At 32.3% G+C, this 21,546-nt stretch overlaps 1 protein-coding gene across 16 annotated transcripts in view; it reads right to left on the bottom strand.

Moving 5' to 3' along the window:
• The window catches only part of B4 (imaginal disc development protein B4), a 350,112-nt gene that overhangs the window by 125,201 nt on the left and 203,365 nt on the right, over nt 1-21,546 (bottom strand). For all 16 annotated transcript variants that reach the window (XM_075293008.1, XM_075293015.1, XM_075293006.1 and 13 more), the window contains one exon: nt 1,089-1,317. The gene's annotated coding sequence lies outside the window, so the exon portion shown is untranslated. The remainder of the gene's footprint in view (nt 1-1,088; nt 1,318-21,546) is intronic.

Below are 21,546 nucleotides of genomic sequence, written 5' to 3'. Positions count from 1 at the left end.
TAGGACATATAAACATTAGTTTGGATTCCTAGCTGGCGTTATTTATTGCTTATAAAACTTAGCTAATGATTAAAAATAAAAATATTTCATATTTGCCTACATCTTATCATCAAAAACGCATTTCTTCCTCTTATCTCCACCACTATAAAACTCAAAGAATTTAAGGCCAAGTGAAATTGCATACATCTTAAATTTAGACACCGACAAAACAAAAACTCTTGAACAAATTAAATTTTACCTATCAATTTATGCAAAGAAGATAAATAAAATTGTGGTTTTGTTTTTGTGAAATTTAGTAACAGGAAATTGATTTCAAATTACGAAAATTCATTTAATTGAAATTCTTTCGAAGGGTTATTATATATGTTATTATTTGCCACCACCCATATCTCCCAACTCATGACTCAAATTTCTAATTACAATTGTTTTGAAATCTGATGCAACATGAATATTGACTTACAGTGAGGCACGTTTGTAGTCCTTTACAAAGTCATTGGAATGTGCAAAACCACACATTTAACAATGAAAACCACAAAGTAAGTAAACAATTTTCAATTCCCTTATACTTCTGATATATCCCCTGAGGAAAATATTTAATGTATTGATTTTTCTCTAACCCATAGTACTGTCTGATATATGTTGCGTAAATGAGATAGTAATTTTAGAAGAATTTTTGCTTTGAGTCCTGTTTGAATTTTACTACAAGAAGAGATATAAACATTGAAAATCGACTACTCGAGGTTTGCGGTACTGTAGTTCCTTTTTAGTTAAGGAACACGGGGTCCAAAAATATGATTGCAGGCTAACTGTGTGAGTACATATTTCTACCCAAATTTGTTGCAACTCAGTCAAGTTGCTACCGGTTTTATTGTCAACTTGAGCACATTGTACGGATTAAGTAATCTTTGAATTGACACCAAATCCTCCAAAAGGAATACATCTTAAATGCATCCTTCTACACTTCTTTGATATTGTATATATGGTACATATGATATTTTATTCCTGAGAAAATATTCTTTAATATATTAAAATTGAAAATAATTCTTCCATGAAATTAAGCAATTTTCGTACGAAATGTAAAGACTTACCTTTTAAAATTAAATGTAGAAAATATTGCTGTGGTATTGTGCGTTGAAATTGCTTCTGATGATGTGTTCGTATACCTGTATGGGGCGAGGTCGTTGCCAATCCAACACGAATATTGGAAGTTTAGTTATACTTTTTGTGATTTCTATATGATTTTTGTTTACTTGGGCATTTCTAAATTCTTTCCTATATATTCACATTTAGCAACAGTTAGATGATGACCAGAATGGGCTGAAATTAAAAAGGTAGTAAAATTTGCAATTAGATATTGTATGTTTGTCTTAAATCTCCACAGATTTATTTTGTAATGCTACGAAACACACAATATTGTTTTAAAATACTGTAACTTTTCATTAAATTGCCCATAAACATTTAATTTCTAATGTATTGATGTATTTTATTTTTCGTATTGCAAAACTAACATGTAAAAATAAACAAACCTTAAAACAAAGAAAAATATTATTGTTTATATTAAATTGTTGTCCATGGGCTTACCTAATGCAATTATCACTGGGTCTAGATTTACATAAAATATTTACACAGAGCAAAGAATAGAATACATGAATATTGAATTATTTTAAGCCCATTTACGCATGAATTTTCCCCATTTCAAAAAAATGTCAATTTCAATAGGGAGAAGGGTGTTTTTACATTTCAATGTACTTTATTTAGCCAACAATTTCCTCACCATTTAACTTCCGGATGACATCAATTGTCATTGGAATTATTCTAACCGCATACGTGTATTGAAAAGTTTACGAGAAATTGCATTTTACGAAGACATCACTTGCAAATATACTCGAGGACGACCTAATGAATATTTTGCAAGCTGTAGCAAAAGCTGGCCACAATCAAAGATTATAGATTGTAGGAAGATAGGAAATTAGCTACTGAGGAGATCGAACCATTTACCAGATTAGTTTAATACTCGAACCAAACGCGTATACGACAAGTATTGACATAGCATTAAAATGCAAATAAAAAGAAATTAAGTGCACGAAATAAATTTCCATAAAGGGAAAAATGTAATTTTTTTGTTGTTGCCTAAAATTTAACATTGTAATGAAACAATTTAACATTGTAATGAAAACTAAATTTTTCATTTAAAAAATAAAAACGAAAAACAACTAAAAGATTACAAACATGTATTATACAAATCTGGTAAATGCAACATTTGGTATGACGTAAGCCAATTTCCTATCTTCCTCAAATCTATAATCTTTGGCCACAATAATAGATATGCGAATCTGAATACGAAATTTTATTGAATGTATGAAATATTTATTACTATTGTCAATGTAGCCTGTCAGTAATTAGAACCACATTGTCATTCTGTAAATAGGTCTATCTTCAAATTGGAATTCGCAAGTAAAATTTAAATCAGTAGTACGAAAAATTCACATAAATATTGAAACGAGAAATGTTAATGATGAAAAACCCAAATTATGTGTAAAGAGGGATATATTGATGATTCGTGGGGTATGATAAAAGTAATACTTTGATGACAATTTTTTTTTTTAAAGAAGAAATTAATTAATCAATGTAAATTTATTTATTTACTCAGTTCACTTTGCTCTAACTTAGTTCAATTAAATTTTTCTGATTATTGTTATTGAATGTACTTAAATTTATTTAATTGTGTGTAGTTTAATATAAGTTTTTTTTTTAATTTGAGTTATTTTATTTATATTTAATTTAGCTTACTTTGAACTTTCAATTTATTTTAATGATAGTACATCTACTTTTATATTATTTGCATGTTTGTTTTAAAATTTGATGTTTGCTAATTAATATTATATAATGTAATTGATTTTATTTTAGTAAAATTTGTTTCAATTTAACCATTTTTAATTATTTTGGCTTAATTTATTATTTCACTTTTAATTTAATTTATTGCTTATTTATCTCAGTTTTAATTCAACTTAAATTGAAATTATAAAATTAACTTTAGTTTAGAACACAATAGAGCAACATTTAAATGAACGATTTCGATTGATCCGAGTTTTAATGAATTTTGTACAAGTCTTTAAAAATGAAATTGCCTTCTCTTTGGCAATTCACTAGAAATTGACTAAGGGAAATATTCTATGAATAAACATAGAAAATCCTTGCGTTACTCTCTAACTCTGCTTACGTGTCCTTATACACGCTCACTCTTGTAAGACATGTGGTTTACGTGGTTTGGTGCTATAACTAAGGATCCTTTAGGTGTACGAGCATATCTACCGTAGTGTTTTTGGTGTTGCTGTTGTTGCTTCTCTGTCGGTGGTTGTGCTTTTCAGTGTAGGTTTGAAATCATTTCCATGTTTCCCAACAATGTGTGTCTCTAATGGATTTTGGCTTATTGTGTGGTAATCAACTAAATGCTATTAACCGTAAATATTTCTCAATAGATGAACATAAACACTACCATATTTATATGTGTGTGTGTGTATGGAAAAAATTCTATGTGTGTTGAAGACCAAGTAATTCACATGGATTTGTGAAGAAAATTAAAACAAGAAACTGCTATATACCAAAACTTTACTGAATTTAAATGTAATCAAAATTTAATTGCACAGCATAATGTGCTAATCTTAGGGAAGATAAATTTTAACGATTGCTTATTTATCTTAAAGGAAAATCGACATTGACACAAGAAAACTAGCTTTTCTCCAATATTTAATTTTCATAAAATGGCAATTTTTTGTAAACATTTTTCCTCATGCGCACTACAATGGCGATCTCATCTAAAATGTCAATCTGGATCCAATGAATTTACATAAAATTTAATTAGTATTCCTGTGCATATTCAAATTTTGTTCCATACAGAAATTTTAAAGGACAAAATCCTATATATTCGTCCGCTTAAAACATTTGCTTAATGTCATTTTGTTCCGATTAGCGAGGCAAACAGAATATATTCATTGTTTAGCTCATTTTATCTATTTGGCATAAATTGTGTATGCCCAAGGGGGAAAATGAAAATCATATTCATGCATAGTGTTTGTGACAATCAAACAGCAAACTTGATTCATTTCTATTTTTCATGGACATCCGCTTCCGGTAAAAATCCAATTTCCTGTGCGAGATTCTCCCACTCATGCACCAATACGAGTATACACACAGGCTCACAACAATGAAAGGCCATGTTATTTTTATTCCCTCGTCCTATCTCTCTCTCTCTCTCTCGCTCTACCTTCGCCCACTCTCTCTCTCTCTCAATAACATTATTTGAGTTATAAATTTAAATGTTATTTTTTGTAGGAAAATAACAATTTAATCCATTTTCCCATGTCGCATGGCCACAAAAGGCTCGTCACGTAGATACAGGGACATTTTCATAGAATGTAAAACTGACCAAAAGTAATTGAATTTAATTTCGTTTATTCTGGTTGAGGCATTTATTTAAAGCCTTGTAGGGACATGCATGCATAATCAGCAGCCACAAGGATCCATGGTCTAAGTCCCGAACAGATCGAATAATGTTAGTCTGCTTGGTCAGGTTGATTGTTGGTGGATTTGACAATCAAGTCTTAAATCTTCATCTAATAAATGCAAATTGAGAATTCTTTACCTGTTAATTTGCATATATTTCCTGGGGATTATTAAGTCCAGAACAATGATGAACTCGTAGAAACTGAAGTTATCATAGAGAATAGGCGGTGCTATTTTGGTGAGATAGAAATTGTAATACAAGTAAAAATGAAATACATTTGTAAAAGTTATATTAACTTTGTTGTAATTGGGTCATATCACATGAATAGGTTTATAAATTTTTGTAAAAATATTGCATATATGACATTTTATATATTTCATTTACTTAAAGTGAATCTATTTCACTTATTTTGCTTGGAAGGTCTTGTGTAGAACACCAAAAAATAGAATCCCAAAATATGTTTTCCTTTGTGGTTTCTTTTTTTCTTTAATCAAGTCTATTAGCTTTCATGAGATTTTCAAGGAACATTTCCCTGGTATGTTCTATGACAAAAATAAAAAAGCAAATACAATTCTTATGGAGATTTGCCAAATAACCTTTTGTTCAAAATGTGGTACAAACTTTAACTTATGCTACCAACCCCAACGTCTTCGTCCAACACGTACACACAAACACACACGAAGTGTCTATCTACCAACGGAAGGAAATACATGGCGGAGCTTCATCGTTGCATTTGGCCCAAAGGATGCTAGTCGCTTGTCTCAGCTCACGTAAAGTGTTCCAAATAAACACAGACATATTTCTATTCCCTTATCGGCCAAATATTTTAGCGTTAAAAAACATTGTCTTATCGTGGAGAACATTTGCAGAAGCATAACATTTAGAGTTTACACGTTGGTCAAAAATATATCCACATACGAAGGCAGAACATGTTTCAAATCTTTTATGTATCCTGTACGGGTTATTTTTATCAAGAGCATTTAAAAATATATTTTATTAAGTCAATTGTAAGATCTTAAGGTAAGCGACTATTGTGGCTTACAAACGTTAAAAAAAAAAAAAGAATAGTTTACACCCAAATGGAATTGAAGGCGAGGAATTTCTTTAGAATAATTCAAAAGTGTTTTCTTGGCCATGTTGTTGCACTCTATACAATATGCATTAGCTGCAATTATCTTCATATTAAGTCATTGATTTGGCAATCAGAAAAACTTACAAATCAAAGTGTTGCCAGCATTGGAAATTTTACCCCAAATTGGGAAAGTTTTCTGTGAGTAACTCTCTGTAAGTTACTAACTCTTTCTACTAAAAAAACTAAAATGCAGCTGAATTTAAAACCAAAAATCGCAAAGTCGACATGGCGGATACCGGTGTGAATCAATGTATGGTAGGGAGCCACCGTCGTGCAATGGTTAGCATGCCCGCCTTGCATACACAAGGTCGTGGGTTCGATTCCTGCTTCCACGGAACACCAAAAAAATTTTTCAGCGGTGGATTATCCCACCTCAGTAATGCTGGTGACATTTCTGAGGGTTTCAAAGCTTCTCTAAGTGGTTTCACTGCAATGTGGAACGCCGTTCGGACTCGGCTATAAAAATGAGGTCCCTTGTCATTGATCTTAACATGGAATCGGGCAGCACTCAGTGATAAAAGAGAGAAGTTCACCAATGTGTGGCAATGGACTGAATAGTCTAAGTGAGACTGATACATCAGGCTGCCACCTAACCTAACCTAACATGTATGGTAAATTAAATACAGGATAGAACTCAAAAAATTTGTCCAGAACCACGCACGGAGTATTCTAGAGATCCAAATAAAATTTACGTGGATCTATACATATTTCAGAATTCCACCTGCAGCACTTATAACTACGTCGGTTTCCCATTATATACTTATATACTCACCCTTCCTTCAACTTCTTTAAAAGAAAATGCATCTTGTTGAGAGCAAATATAGAAAGAATGAACTACCTCGCCCGAAAATTGAACTAAATTTTGCTCCACATTTTGAGATTTCCACAAAGCGTTGTTAAAACCAGGATATTTTAATGCCCTGTTGTACTTTTTAACTGCAGTTCCCGAAATTACATCCTTTCATAGAAGAAAAAATTAACTAAAAGTAAAGAAGTAAATAATTGGCGCCAAATCATGACCATTTTAACTATACAGTAGTTGATTCTTACTGGTTTTGGGAATCATAGGAAAATCTTCTTTTGTTTTAGTTCATATTGAACTTATGTGTACGGTCATTGAACTTTATACCCACGTTGAGTTCATAAAATTTTTGAGACATACTTAAAAAAAGTAAAATTTCATTATGCTGTGGAAAATTTCGATAAAAATAATAAAATTTAACTACTACAAATAATTTTTTTTTTCAATAAAAACAAGTAAATTTAGAGTTAGTTTAACTACGGATTTTTTTTTTTGTGTAGAGCTAGTACATAACATCTCAATTATTCTCTTGTATTGGCTAAGATTTTACTAAGCTAAATTCATAAGTAAATTCAGAAAATTTTCCAGAGTCCTACTGAAGTACTCTGCAAGTTGTGTTATGCATTTGAGATGGTCCCATTATTACAACATTACCCACTCATTTAGTTATGATAATGGTTTTTCCGAATCAAAAGAACACAAAAAATATGGAGAAAAAATTTAAATCTACATAGGAATTACATGGAAGCCAGCTGACGTTTGCATAAATACGGATTTTAAACATTCACGGGAAAAGATATTTAATTTTATAATACCTTTAACCTTTTTCATGCAACATTTTGCACATTTCATCCCCAGTTTCCATTTTTATTTTATGTTTAGTGCTGCTGTGAGATTTTTTTATTTCACCATTGAATGCGCTTTGTTTGCATTATGCAGGCGTCATAAATCTTAGTGGAAAAAGTTCAAATACACGCAGAAGTGGCAACAGCAAATGCCTTATATGGGAGTGGTGAAGCTTAGGTACTCTACAACGAAAATGGAACATAGTTAGATGGGAGAAGGAAATCAATTTGGTTGGTAAGATTTTAAAATAGGAAAATGTCTAAATGATAAAAAGCTCCCTACTTGTCGATGTTAAGATCCCGCATGAATAATTATTCTGTTGTAGGAGCGAGACTCACCTCTTCGTTGGAATGTTGCTAGAAAGAGTATTTTGCCTATAGCAGATGGTTACATCATATTGAAAACTATTTTTAAGGCTTGTACCCAAAGTTATTATTTTCCATGTGTTTACAACACAACAGAAACTGTCAATATAAAAAATTTTAGAAATCAAAGCAGCCTAATATGTTAATAAAAGTCCTTGTTTGATACGATCAGTTCTTCAGATTCCAGCGATTTTTCTTGAATCCTCCATTGAAATGTCTATGTTTATACCAAATTTCTGACACATTTTAAAATACCATGTTTATAAAGAATGAAGTCAAATAAAAATTTGTGGAACGTGAGATCAACAGAACATATAACACAAATGAACATTTTAATAATGACAATGTCACTTAAGTTCCAAGTGACTAAATATATCTTAATTATACCCACCACCATAGAATGGTGACGGGGGTATAATAAGTTTGTCATTCCGTTTGTAACACATCGAAATATCGATTTCCGACTATATAAAGTATATGTATATACTTGATCAGGGAGAAATTCTAAGACGATATGACATCGTCTGTCCGTCTGTCTGTCTGTTGTAATCACGCTACAGTCTTCAATAATGAAGCAATCGTGCTAAAATTTTGCACAAACTCGTCTTTTGTCTGCAGGCAGGTCAAGTTCGAAGATGGACTATATCGGTCCAGGTTTTGATATAGTCTCCATATAAACCGACCTCCCGATTTGGGGTCTTGCGCTTATAGAAATCGTAGTTTTTATCCAATTTGCCTGAAATTTGAAATCTTGAGGTATTTTATGACCATAAAGAGGTGTGCCAAAAATGGTGAGTATCGGTCCATGTTTTGGTATAGCCCCCATATAGACCGATCTCCCGATTTTACTTCTTGGGCTTATAGAAACCGCAGGTTTTATTCAATTTACCTGAAATTGGAAATCTAGAGGTATTGTAAGCCCACAAATACGTGTGCCAAAAATTGTGAGTATCGGTCCATGTTTTGGTATGGTCCCCATATAAAACGACCTCTCGATTTGGGGTCTTGGGCTTATAGAAACCGTAGTTTTTATCCAATTTGTCTGAAATTGGAAATCTAGAGGTATTTTAGGACCATAAAGAGGTGTGCCGAAAATGACTCACATTTTCGGACCATATTTTGGTATAGCACCCATATAGACCGATTTCCCGATTTCACTTCTTGGGCTTCTAGAATCCGAAGTTTTATCCTATTTGCCTGAAATTGGAAATCTAGAGGTATTTTCGGGTCATAAAGAGGTGTGCCGAAAACGGTGAGTATCGGTCCATATTTTAGTATAGCCCCCATAAGAACGATCTCCCGATTTATCTCCTTGGGTTTCTAGAAAACGTAGTTTTTATCTGATTTGCCTGAAATTGTAAATATTCTGGTATTTTAGGCTCACAAAAACGTGTATCGGATTAAGTTTTCATCGGTCCATTTGGTAATGCCTCCATATAGACCGACTTCACTTCTTGAGGGTGTAGAAGGCGCACTGATCATGAAAATTGCTTGAAACACAATGTAAAATTTCCAGATTTTACTTCTACAGATTTAAGATTTCAAATCAAGACGTTATTTTATAATTTTCTTGCACACTTACAAGAGATGGTAATGATTCCTCTAAAAATCAAACAAAAATGGTTCTTATAAATCCAGAATCTGATATAGTTCTCATAGGTGAAATCTTTAAATTTATCTTCGGGAAGTGTCCTCAAGCCCTCCTGAAATTTCAAAGGAAACCCTTAGTGCTGTATGTACTTGTTTTTCTTTACTTTCTTTACTACACGGACGAAAAAGACTGTTTTTCATATGTTTGGGTTAAAAATTATATGTTTGGAACTCAAATTTTTAACCCAATATTTTTAAGTGCAAGCATATAATGTTCATAAACTAGCATAACATGTTTGGGACATATATGTTAATATGTTAGAACATATTATGTTTGGGACATAAAATGTTTGTAAATATAATATGTTTAGATGCAAACATATATTAATTTGGAAATAGCCTATAAACATATATGTGTTTAGAAAGAGAGACCTAGAGAGTATGCTGCTAGTAAAATAATGGAAGTAACCAATTGGGGCCTTAAAAATATATCCACAAAAAGAAAATGTCATTAAAATTTTTTTCTACCAGTATATGCCCTAAGGTGAAACACAATATGTTTGAACAATACAAACAATATTTTGTTTGGACCAATCCTGAAAATATATATGCTTGAAGTAAAATGTGTTTGGGCTATATGTTACAGAAGCGATTTTTGTTTTTTTTTTTAGGGTGTACGGGGTGTAACTATATAATGCACTAAAAATTACTTTATTACGGTGTCCGACTATATTCTTAAATTCAAATCGTTCTTACTTTCTCATTACCAGTAGTTTAAATCGGATGTATGGTAAAGGAAACCGTCCGATAATGGTAAGACATTATTCCCAAGTCTAGGGGTTTGCTGGGGGTATGTCACAACTTCCCTTGGTAAACAGTTCTTCACTTCAACTACACCCAAAGAACAAGTCGTCAATATGAAACTTGTTTGTCGCAACTGGTAAAATTATATATCTTGTTTCGGCAAGCATTTTATGTTTGGCAAGAAATCATTATTCTTCTGAAACATGTTTGAGGTAATCATATTTCTTACTTACACACAAAGAAAAAATATTTTCCTCCGGAACGAAATTTAAGACAAAACAAATTCTCTTTTCTTATAAAGTATTCTCTTTGAGAACAATCAAACCCAAATTTATGACCAACGATTCAACGGTTGTCTTTAAAGAAAGTTTTCTAGCGTCAAAAGAAATATTCGCTTGTCTAAAATTTCGTTCCTCGGAAAAGAAAACTCTTCTTCTTGATGCGAAAAACATGCTATATGTTCCCTGTCCAAAAATAACACTTTTCCCTTGAAACATTTTTGATTTGATCCTTCTCTAGGTGCAGTTTTGCTGAGCTTATATTGCCTACATTTAGGTAGGGCATTAGAGTGTACAAAGTGGAAGCATTGTAACATCATGTAACCTTGCAAAACAACTAAACTTTCAAACTACTGAACAGAAAATAGAAAATAGAAGACGAATAAGTTCACACTGGCACGTAGATATATTTTATTTATTTTTTTTTTTTAAGTACTTGCCCACATTTACACAAATAATACACACATACAAACAAATTTCTATGCATATTATGGTAGAGCCTCACAAATGTAGAGCGATAAATTGTAGCGAGGGGATAAAATAACTACAGCAACGCACAATATCCATTCAAAATTAGGAAACGACGAATAAAAAAAAATTACGAACTGCATTAAGAACAAAGTGCACAAATAAATCTAAGACTGCCAAAAAAAGTTCCAAGTTCTTCAAAATTTTGCCCAAAATCAGTAAACTAAAGAACCATAGAAAAGTTATACAAGTTTTATTCTTTTAGCCACCCATAACCTCCCTGTATAGCTCTTGAAAATTATTATTTATGCAAAATTCCCACACTGTTAGAAAAATATGTTTTTCATATGTTCCGATATAAACAAAATGTGTTTCGGGCACGATTTTAAACCACTATATATTTAAGTGCGAACATGTAATTTTCCTAAACTAACACTAAATGTTTGGGACATCTATGTTAATATGTTAGAATATATTATGTTTGGGGCATGAATGTTTCATAAAAATCATATGTGTGAATACAAACATATATAAATTTACAAATTTCAACTAAACATACATATGTTGTGATATTTTATTCAAAGCGACAGAGAGAATATAGAGAGAAATAGAGATGGAAACCGGGAGAGTTGACGAAAGATATCAATATAATTTAGCAAAAGAGTCAAAAGAGAACAATTTCTGTGAAACCGCTTGTATGTTGTTTCGGAAAACTGTTTTATGATAAGGCCAAAAATTTGATATGTTTAAGTCTAAATATTATTTAATTTGAATAAAGAGAATATACATTCTGAACCAAGAGAATAGACATTTGAAAAACAAACAGCTTATGTTTTCGCCTTGAGAGCAGCATTTTATGTATGTGTGGACATGTGTTTTGTTTATCATTTTGGCATTATTTTTTTCTTGGTTCGTTAAAAGAAATCAGGGGTCTTCATAAAAATAACGAAAGGGCACTATACTCTTTTTAGAGTTGGGACGGTAAAATGAAATAAGGAGGAAATAGTGAAAAATTACACAGTAAAATGTAAAAAAACAAAGTTTAGTTTCTCTTTATTAAAAAGTAGTCCACGAGGAGTTGACGAACACCATCACATATAAAAGCGGGCATTAAGTTCGACCTTTACAGCTAAAACAATTTAAAAAGTTTATTTTCTTTAAAATGAATTATTAAAGAAAAATAAAAGGAATTTTAGAGCGATGGTGTTAAATGCTAGTAAAAAACTGTTCACTCCTAAATAAATTTATGTTTATATTATAAAATTATGTATGTATGTTTATACTCGACTCCACGTTCTTCTTTTGTTAAAATTTGGAAGGAATTCAACCAAATTTTAAAGTTTTGTACAAAAACAGTTTTTTATTACAAGATTGTTATTTTTGCAATAAAAAATAATATTTTATCCAAAAATCATTCAATTTCGTTTATATCAAGCACTGTTACTGACTATAAATCTTCAATAACGCACATTTCGATGTTTCATTCAAAAAAAATTAAGATAGTATAAATATAACTGTGTAAATTAAAAAAAAAAAAACAACAACAAAAAATGTTCGGTCGGAGCAGGGATTGAACCCACGACCCTTTGCATGCAAGGCAGACATGCTAACCACTGCTCCACGTGGCAAACAAATGTATGTTTCTGTTAAATAATGTTATGTTTGCATGGGCTCGTGGGCGCTGCAAACTATGCTATATAAATGTAACTTAAAACGATAATTATCTACTGGTGACTATAACAGCTACGTAGCCCAGTGGATAGTGTGTTGGCTTACAAACTGTATGGTCCTCGGTTCGATTCTCCGTGCAGGCGAAAGGTAAAATTTAAAAAATTTATAAAAGTGAATAATTTCTTCAACATTATTTGTATTACAGAGAAAGGTGCCAATAACTAAAAAATTTCGTGGAAGTGAAAATTACGAGTATGTTCGGGAATGAGCACAATCGTGTTTGGGAAAAATTCTTCCAATCATATAATATTTTTGGCTCAAAATGCTTCCAAACATATAATATGTTCACATAAAACAAACATATTAATGTTTCGGCAGTATGCAATAATATATGTGCTTCCTGCAAAATATGTTTGGAACATATGTTAAAGAAGCGATTTTTTTTGAGGGTGCACCAGCTGTTGTAAAAATTGCGTTGCTTCAAAAGCGAAACTCATAAAAATGCATTTTTGTACAAGCCAAAGGACTGAGATACTTTTTGTTGGGTGTTTTTTGTTTTTGTTTTTTTTTTTTTGCAAGTAGCATTAGATTCACTTAAAAATGTATTCGCCAAGGATTTGATCTCTTGTCGCAAAATTTTTGCTACAAAGTTTTTGATGTTGCGGGAATCGCGTTAATAACAAATTACTTTCTTGTCAGGATATGAGGCCATACACAGACAACGTTTTACGATAGTAACATGGAAAAGTAGTACAGTGAACTAACATAACATTGTACATAAATCAGTTAATGTAAAACTATGGAAATGAGATAAAATATATTTTTTTTCAGTGTGAGAAACTGTTTTTGTTTTTTTTTTTTTAGAACGGAGTGTAATCAGCATAACAGTTCTGGTTTTATTATTTAAAGTCTTTCGTACAAGACTGAACTTTCGTCCGCACTATCTATATTTAAGCACATTCATTCCCATTTTCTTCAAGTCTGAGTTTCAACCAGTATGGTACAGATTTTGGTATTTAAGGATTTTGGTATTTATTCTGAGCCAAACATATAGCATTTTTAAAATCAGGGCATTTAATTAAAATTAGGTTACATATCTCTTTTATCGACTTTTAATTATCTGTTTGCGATTTATTAGCAAAGCATAATCCTCAAAATAAATAATAAGTATTATCTAAAGATTTCATCTTCATTTCAAAATAATAAATTAAAGCAAAGATTGTGAACTTTATTTTAATTAAAATTTATTTTTTTCTAAAAAGAATTGTCTTTAATATTGTATAAATTGCATAACGTCTCATACACTGAAAAAAATATTGTCGTGAGGTCAAAGATTTCATGTCTTTAAAATACGAATGCAAATTTTTCTTAGCATAGAAGACGCATTTCTCTAATATAAAGTTTTTTTCCTTGTCCAAAAGTCGAACAACTTTTCAATGAAGTCGTATTGTCCTTATAATTAAGTGATTTGACTTAAAAATGGGTATCATAACATGAAAGAAAAAATGTTTGGACTAAGGTCAACTTGACTTTAATAATTCAGAAAAATTCTTTAAATTTAATGAAATTGTCTTTAAATTTGTTGTCTTTTTGCATCTTGACTACAAAGCAAAAACTCGTTCAAATATAGGACATGTTTTTCAACACTTTATTTTAAAGACGTTTTTTACTTGAAAAATAGCATAATTACTACTGGAAGTCGAGTCTCAATTTGAAAAATAAAGTTGTCGTTAACTCGTTTTTAAAGGACTTTGATAGCATATGAAGCAAAATAGCTGAAAAAGTGAAAAATTAAAAATTGCTTCCTAGAAGCAAGTACACAAAACCCAAGTTTAAAAGAGAATTGTGTCTTAAAAGTATCCTTACTTGTATTCTCCGCTTCTTTGGCTCGGAATCAATACCAAATTTTTTAAAGGAAAGACAAAATCTTTGGAACCGGGCATGCTTTTTTTTCAGTGTATTATGTCAATAAAAAACAAACAAAAAACAAAACATTGTGAATTGTAAGACTTTAAAGACAGTGTATACACATCGCAGTAATTAAAAAACTATAGCTTTCTTTTAAATAATACGTCTTTCAAACAAAATTGAAGTTATTTCGTGCACTGAAAAAAATTTTGTCGTGAGGTCAAAGATTTCATGTCTTTAAAATACGAATGCAAATTTTGCTTAGATAGAAGACGCATTTCTCTGGTATAAAGTTTTTTTCCTTGACCAAAGGTCGATAAACTTTTCAATGAAGTCGTATTGTCCTTATAATTAAGTGATTTGATTTAAAAATGGATATCATAACATGAAAGAAAAAATGTTTGGGCTGAGGTCAACTTGACTTTACTAATTTAGAAAAAATCTTTAAATTTAATGAAATTGTCTTTAAATTTGTTGTCTTTTTGCATGTTTATTTGTTTTTCAACACTTTATTTTAAAGACGTTTTTTACTTGAAACACAGCATAATTTCTACTAGAAGTCGAGTCTTAATTTGGAAAATAAAGTCGTCGTTAACTTGTTTTTAAAGGACTTTGATAGCATATGAAGAAAAAAAAGCTGAAAAAGCGAAAAATTAAAATTTGCTTCCTAGAAGCAAGTACACAAAACCCGATTTTAAAAGAGAATTGTGTCTTAAAAGTATCCTTACTTGTATTCTCCGCTTCTTTGGCTCGGAATCAATACCAAATTTTTTAAAGTAAAGACAAAATCTTTGGAACCGGGTACGCTTTTTTCTCAGTGTGGCAATTCCCCGGGCAATGTAATTCAATTCTATTTTAGTTAATTTTTCAATTATCCCATTGAACCCACACACACACATACATATTCCGAATTTGTTTTTCGACTCCATTAACAAACACGAATTTCGTGTTAGCTTCTTGATTAACACAATTGGATTCATTGCAATTTATTTAGAAACATAAAATTCGAAACCAGAAAAACCCAATTAAAATGTCACTTCATAAAATTGGTCTTCATTTCCTTGCCTTTTTCTGATGCATTCAACGATCCGTGCTTTGCCAAAATCATTCCCCTCTATATCCTCCAACCTTAGCATTGCTTCCGTTTCCTCAAAATTGCATATGTAAGCCAATATTTTATGGCAAACTGTAATTTTAACCACAGATTTCATGTTAAGCTAAAATAATTCACGCAATTATTTTTAATAAACGACCACAAAACTAAGTTCAACATTTTCTCCTTGATAATGTTGATGTTCCTTCCTTAGTATGTATAGCCGTCAAAGTCAATGGAAATAAATTTCCAATTATACACACACACAGGCGCATATACCAATTCCATATGTGGTATTGTGCATGTATGTGTTTTTGTGTACGTACGAGTCCTTATGCCACTCGCACCCACCCACCCCAACTCGCAGACTTGTTGTAGTTGTCACTGCATAAAACTACCTTAGAGTGCTGTTAGAATGAAATCACGCAAGATGTTGGGGGAATGAACATGATCGGAATCTTGGAAACAAATTCAGACTGCAATGATTGAAATACGCAATATTGACATCAAATTATTCGATTCAAGGAAATCAGAATTCATTGCATTTTACACTGATGGTGATAGGTTTGATACCAAGCATAGACAAAACCTCAAAAAATGATCTGCGATGTCCAAAATAATTGAACCTGTTCGTTTGGCAAGTAAGACGAGCAGCAAAATCAAAAAGCGCTTTGAATTGACCAAAAAACTGGTTTTCGATCAGTTACTCGTACTTCAAGGTCCCCGGGAAATAGCTTTCATGAAGGAGAATGTGATTAAAATCGGTATTTATTATGTACAAAATAGGCAATAGGTATTTCAAATGAAGATATACAGCAATCCCTCGATCTACGTCGCTTCAGTTTACGTTGTTTCGATTTACGTCGTCAAATTGTTTGTTCCATCCAACTTCGATTTACGTCGTCGACTTGTTCGCCAAATTTATCAGAAATGCCATCCATAAGTGAAATAAGTACCAACGATGATGACATCGAAACATATATTTCTGAAATTCTTACCGAAAATTTGTCAAATTCTGATTGATATTGCATATAAAGGCAATTTTCGAAGTGGCGATGTTTTTCTATGTATACAACGTAACGGTTTTTCATTTTGTTATTAACTTAATTTTTAAACCCTGATATTTTTGACGAATGAATTGTTATTTTTTGTTTATATGTTTGCTTTGTGTATATATATTTATTTATTTTTTTTTTATGAATAAAAGAGTGAAGTTTTTGATTATGTACACGCACATACATACATAATTAAATGGCAGCCCGATGTATCAGGCTCACTTAGACTATTCACTCCATTGTTATGCCACAGTGGTGAACTTCTCTCTTATCACTGAGTGCTGCCCGATTCCATGTTAAGCTCAATGACAAGGGACCTCCTTTTTATAACCGAGTCCGAACGGCGTTCCACATTGCAGTGAAACCACATAGAGAAGCTTTGAAACCCTCAGAAATGTCACCAGCATTACTGAGGTGGGATAATCCACCGCTGAAAAACTTTTTGGTGTTCGGTCGAAGCAGGAAGCGAACCCACGACCTTGTGTATGCAAGGCGGGCATGCTAACCATTGCACCACGGTGGCTCCTACACTTAGGACTAGGTATGAACAAATTTTAATTCTGTTTACGTCGTTTCGATTAACGTCGTCAAATTCCGGAACCAATCACAACGTAAATCGAGGGATTACTGTATACGATTTTCATCAAAATCGATGGAGATTTCCGAATGGTATCTTATTGGACCCGATTTAACCCGATATAGCATAGACAGGATACATTGTATAGACTAGACACTTTATACGCAATAGAAACGTTATAGGGTCCCATTAACGTAAGTTGCAATCATCCTCAGCTTTGCTATAAACCTAATCCTGCAAACCCGATAGGCTCAAACTAATATACATTCACGTCTCTGAATTTATTATTATTTTAGAAATAAAATAAATGGCTTTATGACGCACGTTGTTGCATGTTAACCACCATTACAACCACAACCACGACTATACTGCACAAGGAACGAGTTGCAATTCATCGGGTATCAGGACAATCACCACAACTATGAGCGTAAGGAGCATGAGACTGATGCTTGTTTGCATTGTAATAGAGGCAACGATGGCAGTTAGGCCAAGCGTAACAAAGCAAAGATATTTCCTTGGAGCTTGGTCACATGAAATATCCTTCCAACATGTCATGATCATGACTTACATGCACTTACAAGCCATCTCCTTCGTGACATTATTCCGTACACTCTATACCAACGCACACAGATACTCGTATTAATGCACAAAATTGGATATAGAAATATGGCTCAAAACGCAAAATGTTCATTACGTACGAGTAGATTGCATTGGGTCAGAGTTAGTGTTAGGACATCAAACGGAGTCGCATGTGTGTGCGTGTGCGAGTATTTTACGGATGTATTTCAGGCATTTCCTCCAAGAGCTGTACGGTACACAAACTATAGTTGAAATGGCTTGTGACCGACCCGTGATTAATATCCAAATAGACTGCACTTAATTATGCCAACACGCACTGCCCTTCCTATATGGCCGTTTCATATTTTGCAATCCTGTCCGCCGCCTTGGCTTGCTGTTGCAACAACGCTACCATTTGCACGCAAATTCATGGTTGATTTGAAATTAAAAGCAATTGCCTGCATATTTTATCCTCTACCATATTCGCAGATTGCAGTTTGTACGGGTCATTTGTCAGCGTTTAACATGACCGGAATTAAAAAACAACAGTTTATGCGTCATATTACCTTTGAGATTGTTATGAACTGCAAAATAGGTTACATGCCACACTAGGGGTCACAAATGCACTGAAAAAGGAACTCTTAAGCTTAGTACGCATAATTTCCTTTCGTGATGGAAAAATAATTTATATTGAATGATTTGATTAAAAATGCCTTTTTGCATATAAAAAATAATAAAACTATGGTAACATTATTTTATGTCTAAATACTACATCTAAACGTGCACTAAGTGGTTGGGTTTATTGCCATTAAATTGTACCAATCAGAAATGTTACTTCTAGATTAGGGAGTTAATCAATCGAACTCCAGTTTTTAAGAAAAATCATTTTAATATGTTTTTTGTTATTATTATTCAGTATGAATCTATAAACCACCCCTTGCATAAGATTTACCCATTTCAATTCAATACTAGCCCCTGCCTTAGTAAAGAAATTTAATAAAAAAACCCGTAGATTTTTCGCACAAATGCTTTTGCAAGAATAATCATGGAACATGATTTTAATTAAACGTATCCACCCCATTTTCAACACTTGAAAATAATATTTCATATTGTGCTCCTTAGATTATAGGAGAGTATGTGTGTTTGTATGTACGTTAAAAATAAACACACATATGCAGCGTTATACAAGAAGTTCCTTTATATCCTCACTTCAATAATTTGCTGCATATCGTTTGGTGTTGGAATTTATTTTTTTTTCTTGACTTATGAAGATCTTAGTGAGGGTGTACCTCCAGTGTACTACAGGTAGGTCTCGAAAACATGATTGTTCCTTGGGCACTGCTTGCATTATGCTGTGTGTGATAAAATATAATCGACATTTTTTTATAAAATAATTTTATTTTCGAGTATTTTATTTGTCAGGGCTGTCCGTTAACTAGTAGCTTTCTCCTAAGGGGTTAAAGCTGCGATGCGTGCACCTTGTTAATATACCTCAAGTAGGAAAAAATATGTTAAATTCAAATTAATGAGAAGAAACACCCTTTAGATACACAAATGTCATTGATATATTTGAAATATAAATAAAACCTGTCAATCAAAACTCTAGCTCCAACACACAAAAAAATATTTTTTGTCTTCAATCACGAAATTAATTGATCCAATTAATTTTCAATTGAAATGTCCTCAATCACAGAAATGATAGTATCGATTAAAAAATTAATTGAAACTTAAACTATTAATATTTGTTTCAATTAAAAAATTTGTTCAATCAATTAATTTTTTAATTGAATATTTTTTAGAACTCAATTAAGGCTTTAATTGGAAAAATTTTCGTGAAATTTTTTTTCTGTGAATAAAAAAAAGTTTACTTGGAAACATAGTATATACGAGGGCGGTTCGGCAATTTCTTCTTCTCTTGAAAGAGAATAGTTAGTTTTTCAAAAATATTTTTATTTTTCAATATAATCTCCTGAAACTCCAATACACTTAGTCCAACGCTTTTCTAGCAATTCTATCCCTTGATTAAAATAGTTTTCCTCCAGGTCTTCAAAATAGTTGTTTACAACTGTAATTGCATCTTCATTTGAGGTAAAACGCTTGCCAGCAAGGATTTTTTTTAGATTTGGGAACAAGTAAAAGTCACTGGGAGCTAAATCAGGAGAATAAGTTGGGTGGTCAAGCAACTCGTACTTTATGTTAATTCGTTGATTTTAGCCATTGTTAAAACACTCTTGTGCGCTGGTGCGTTGTCTTGATGAAAAATTATGTTATTGTTTTTTTTTTTTTGTGTTGTAAGCCAGGACGTTTTTCTCGAATTTGTACATTTTATTGATCCGAAACGTTGCAATACTACTCTGAATTTATTGTTTTACACTCTTGCAGATAGTCAATCATTAAAATACCTTTGAAATCCCAAAAAACCGTTGCCATAACCTTACCAGCCAATTGAATTGTTTTTGCCTTCTTTGGGGCACTTCCTCCAGCTTCAGTCCATTATTTGGATTGTTCTTTTGTCTCTGGAGTATAGTAGTGGATCCATGTCTCATCAACAGTTATGAAACGACGCTTAAATCCATTTTATTTCTTTTAAAACGATCCAAACAAGCTTGAGAAATGTTCATTCTTATGCGTTTTTGATCGACTGTTAACAAATGCGGCACCCATCTTGCAGAAAGCTTTTTCATCTGTAGTTCTTCATGCAAAATTAAATGGACTCGATCATTTGAGATGCCCATGATATTAGCAATTTCATGCACTTTTATTCGTCGATCATTTAATACCATATGGCTACAATTTCTTTTGTTGTTGCTGTTTTTGGACGTCCACTACGTGGTTCATCGTCAATGCTTGTACGGCCACGTTTAAATTCAGGAACCCAATTTTTTACTGTTGCATATGAAGGAGCACTTTTACCTAACACATTCACCATATCATTATGAATTTCTTGTCCTGATAAACCTTTCTTAGGTAAATATTTAATGACAGCTTGCATTTCTAATTTGTCCATTGTAAAAAAATTTCGGATGCGTCTTTTTGAACACCTGTTTCTATAGGAAGGAGATCGGAATAAAATATAACATATGTTCATAACAGAGATGGAAGTTTCCAAAACACTTAACTTTTTTCTGTTTATACCGCGCTTTTTGTGCTAGGCTAAAAAGTTTCCGAACTGCCCTCGTATAGTTATATTTCGTTGTTGCAATTTTTCTTATAACTTAATGGCAAGCAACAATTCAAAAATTTTATATTTTTAAGATGAATTTTTCACTCAATAATGCGATCTTTTTATTCCTACCAACTATTTGCACTTTCCTAGGCCTATCGGTAAAATTGCAATTATAAGAAATTGAATTCTCCTCGCAACGTGTGCACACTGTAATGACTTTCATCCGCTGGATAAATACGAACACTTGCACTTCCCATACCGACACACCCTCTGAAATGAACTGCAACAAATTGGATTTCAAGCAATGAATACAGACAGCATCCCTCGTTCGCTCCTTCACAGAGCATATTGTGCAAGTATAAAGGTAACGTGAAGATATTTCATTAAATTTGTAAAATATTCGAATAGCTGAAGCAGCAAAAATGACGGTTGTGAAGAACATATGTTACCGTTTTGTTTTTCTTTTTTTCTTTCTTTTCTTTTAAATAAATTAACAAATGGTAACAACGACAACAACATCAAGAGTCTGAGTGGTGCTATATCAAAAGAGTTAAATGTGAAGAAGGAATGCGTAAGAATTTCTTCTTCGACTCAACTTTTAAGGTAAGGAGGAGTTTGAACTGACTTTTAGGGTCTGATATGCACACATCTTTGGCTTACAGAGCACACTTTCGCAGGAAGGAAATGAAGCGAGTTTGGTTTGATCCTTTTTAAGGAGGGAACATAATT

This window comes from Haematobia irritans, chromosome 2 (genome assembly GCF_050003625.1).
Source record: "Haematobia irritans isolate KBUSLIRL chromosome 2, ASM5000362v1, whole genome shotgun sequence".
Taxonomy (NCBI): Eukaryota; Metazoa; Arthropoda; class Insecta; order Diptera; family Muscidae; genus Haematobia; species Haematobia irritans.
The sequence above is the reverse complement of the archived record's forward strand: the minus strand, read 5'-3'. Positions and strand labels throughout refer to the sequence as shown.